This window comes from Peromyscus eremicus, chromosome 19 (assembly GCF_949786415.1).
Source record: "Peromyscus eremicus chromosome 19, PerEre_H2_v1, whole genome shotgun sequence".
Lineage (NCBI taxonomy): Eukaryota > Metazoa > Chordata > Mammalia > Rodentia > Cricetidae > Peromyscus > Peromyscus eremicus.
The window spans coordinates 4,562,587-4,566,626 of record NC_081435.1 but is presented as its reverse complement, the minus strand read 5'-3'; the positions used below and the strand labels follow the sequence as shown (position 1 = coordinate 4,566,626).

Genomic DNA, 4,040 nt, shown 5'->3' with positions numbered 1-4,040 from the left:
GAATGACATTTTTATGCTGCAATTTTAATAAAAAATAAAGAAAAGGAGGAAGAGTGAGAAACATTTACAATTCATCTTCTTCACTAGAGGCCAGTACCCTTGTACAGAACAGGAAGGGGCTGGATATGAAAATGGTAAACCAGCAATAAAAGCGTGATCATGGAAGGGGATTGGAATACCCCAAACTGACAACACCAGGCACATACTGGGAAGAAACAGCTCACAGCAGGCAGTGTTGCCAGGAAAACCGTGAAATAACAATGGGTAGATTTTGCATGAGCGGCATGAAATTTCTAGGCTTTTCCTCAGCTTGATAATATGAGTAAAAAACAACAAATACGGAGTTGGAACTGAATTGGTGGAAGGAAATGCAGAATTTTTTTAATTAAAATTTTTATTATGTTTATACGTATGCGTCTCTCCATAGGTGCACATATGTGGCAGCCAGAGGACAACCTATATCAGTCAGTTCTCTCCTTTCATTTTGTGGGTTCTAGGGATTAAAGTTAGGTCACAGACTTGGCAGGAAGCACCTTTACTCACCCAGCCACTTGCCGGACCTTTGTCTGTATTCAGACAACAACATAAAGATGCCATATATTAGACTAAGAACTTGGATAGGAACTTTCTGCTCAGAAATTTTCCTTTAAAAGAATATTGGCTTCTTTTATTGTGAATTGAGGCTGTGAAAGTCCCTGAGTTGAATGACAAATGCCACCAGTAGTCTGAAGACATCGGTTCTTTATGACATCAACAGGAAGATTAAGAAGGCTTCTTCCACTTTCTCAGCCTCTCATTGTATCCGCTGCCTTCACTGCCTGTTTTCACTGACTGGTTATCTTCCAAGGAAATCACCAGGTAGGTACTTAGGACCAGCAACCTGGGTTAAAATGATCTCAGCTGGCTTTATGAGTTAAAATAAAAAATAGAGGTTAGAGAAACTTATATACAAAGACTTATTTACTTTTGAATTAGGGCATTATATTTAGGAGAATAAAGTTGTCAAAATTGACAACAGCAACATGGTTATTGAGGGCAGATGAGAATGGATGGTCCATCGTGGAAGCTTAGGGGATATAACAGCTCTCATCAGAATTCTCTATTAATTGGCATCTCTGCATGCCTTGATTATAGTAATAATGAACATTCATAAATATTCATTCAAATTTACCAAAAATGCATGAAGTGCCTCCAGAATCATCAAAAACAGGCTTGGTGCTCTTTCGGAAAATGTTACAAATGGGTAGCTTGGCTGTGTTGTAGTTCTTTGCAAACCATGAGTCCTTATAAAAGACAGCACCCATTTCTAGGCCTTGGGAAGCAAGCAGTCTATTCCATTTAACTCTTCACAATATCTAAACATGGATGAAAATATATCGCTATTCCCCAAATCCTATGATTGAGAGTGCTGTCAAGCCTGATGACCTGAGTTCTATCCCCATACTATCAGATGCTGTGGTGTGCATCTGTAATCCCAGGGCTCTGTGTGGCACGAGGCAGAGGCAGCAGAAGCTGTGGATTCATCCAGAGGCTTGGGATCAGCTCCTTGGGACACAGAGCCTGGCAGATGCAAGAAGAGCTTGCCTCAAGAAAATGGGAGAGAACTGACTCCCAAAAGTTCTCCTCTGGCCTCTACACATGTTCTCTGGCACATATGCACATGTTGTGCACATATGAACACACACAGTAATAGATAAATAAAATTGAAAATTTTGTGATTGTTAGTATGCCTCTAATGATCTTGTTCCCTCTCTTTCTCTCTCACCCTGTCTGTGACAATAAAAAAAATCTATTCCCTCCCTCCAAAAACCCTCTAGTTACATGAGAACATTTGATATATATATACTATATATTATATAATACATATAATGTATATATAATGTATGTATGTGTGCATGCAGAAATGTAAATAAAAGATCCTCAGCAATCATTTGAGCTTGCCAAATGAAACTGTAGCATTTTGAGTTCTTTGTAAGAGGCAAAGACAAAATATCTACAGCCTTTTCATTCTGCTCCACTCGGCCACAGTAAAAGGTAGCTGATGTCTAAAATAGCTGGTCTCACACATGGTCACATTGCTCACACATAGCTTTTAACTTCCAAATTTAAGTTTGTTCTTTTTATTAATGACAGTTACCATTTACATTATAGGGTTTCTTTTAATTATCTTCTGATTCCAAGTGCCAATGTTCTTGTTTATGTGACCTGTAGGGTTAAGCAGATATTGTGGCATTTTAAAAATCTGGTTAACTATGTGGATCATAGAAATCCCATTCTGTTCATGTCAATAAATGTTTAAATATAAAAATTTGGAGCTATAAAACAAATTACGTTTTTTATGAAATACATGAAATTAATTCAATTAATATTAAACTTCAGAAATATTTATCCAAAGGTGCCATTAGCTAGACCATATAACCAATGTAAATTTTGTTCACAATGCATTTTAATGGAAAAAAACATTTGTCCTTTTTAGAAAATATGAGTGTTTCCTCATTTCACCATCTCTCTGTGTTATATTTCTGATTACAGTAATTATTTTTTAGCAGGTGTCAGTTTGCTGTACAACTGATATTAGTAATGTTTAAATAAAGGATTCAGTTTCCGCCAAATGTCTTGTCCCTTCCACAGACTCTTTAAGGTGAATGTTGATCTTTTTATTAGTTGCTCACTTATCCACATGATTAATCCTTTAGGATTCTCAGATGAATACCATCTGGTTTGTCTAATGCGCTGTAATCTAGTCACTTGAGCTGATGTCCCACCTTTTAAATAGACCTTAGAAAGCAGAGCTGGTTATCTGCAATGATCATGCTATTAGAACCCCTTGTCACAACTCATCGACTCAAGAAAGAATAATTTTCCCTTCTGGTATTTAGACTACCATAGATTAACAAAGACCTGGAAGCAACGAGATTCAAAGAGGACACTCCAAACACCTCCAGTCTTAATTGTTTCTGTCCATGAAACACCTTTGAGTTCATTACTGTGTAACACAATGAAGAAATGTATCCTATGCATTTTAAAACATTATCTTTCTTTGCTACAGCCCACCAAAAAAAAGGAAAGTACTTAGAAACACTCATCAGACATTTGTGAAAGACATAAAGATCCAAATTTCATGCAGGAAAACCCTGTCAAGTAAATACTGATCAGTGGGAAAAAATGAAAGTTGAATAAATCATTCATAGTTGCAAAACTCACTTATTGTATTTATGCATTTGGTACCTACCTTCACAGAAAGTGCTTAAATGTTTTGCAGTCAACGTTACTCCCCAGTTCGTAGATTAGGAAGAGAGGCAGGGAGTGGCTAAGAGTGTGGAGAACAAATATCAAGTGGCTTATGCGGGATTACCTGTGTAAGTAACATGGTCTCCAGTAAGGAAGGGGACTAGGATCTGGCAGTTTCTGCATGCTAAGAACATCACTATTCTGTACACATCACTGACATTTTTCAACACAGTAATTTAAAATCTATCTAGATGTTCTAATGATAATCCATTGATATGCATCTAATTGTGATTGCATATATATATATATATATATATACATACACAAATACATATGTAACATAGTTCATGAAGCATTTTTTTGATGACGATGCTTTGTGTGTGTGTGTGTGTGTGTGTGTGAGTGATATGACTTTTAAAGATCTTTGCTAAATGGTCCTCATTAAAGAAAGCTTTAAGTAAATATGGACACATTACTCATGCAACTACCTACCATACTAGATCTGAACAAACATAAACTGTTAAAATATCTTTTGGATCAGTTATTAAAATAATTTGAGAAATGTTGCATAATATTGTAGTATAGTTAACTAGACACTGGTTAAGGATGTTTCTATAATATTTAAAGTACTGATGTCTTTGCAACTGGTTTAGATGCCAGATTGCAACATGGACACTGTTTCTTATAACTTATCAAAGAGATTCATGCTTTGTAACTTTTTAATTTTAAGTTGAAGATGTATTTGAACTGACACTTTATAGGTTTTTCTATAATTAATTCCTTTGAGGTCAGATTTCATGGACACAGAA

At 36.0% G+C, this 4,040-nt stretch overlaps 1 long non-coding RNA gene across 2 annotated transcripts in view; it reads right to left on the bottom strand.

Moving 5' to 3' along the window:
• Positions 1–598: 598 nt before the first annotated feature.
• Positions 599–4,040, bottom strand: part of LOC131895912 (uncharacterized) — a 6,144-nt gene continuing 2,702 nt past the window's right edge. Inside the window, exons 2-4 of one of the 2 annotated variants that reach the window (XR_009375318.1) lie at positions 3,233–3,355; positions 2,138–2,205; positions 599–904 (exon numbers count right to left, since the gene is read on the bottom strand). This is a non-coding gene — a long non-coding RNA (uncharacterized LOC131895912). Of the gene's footprint in view, positions 905–2,070; positions 2,206–3,232; positions 3,356–4,040 lie in introns of those variants that run through there. The other variant, XR_009375317.1, reaches the window with a different exon arrangement.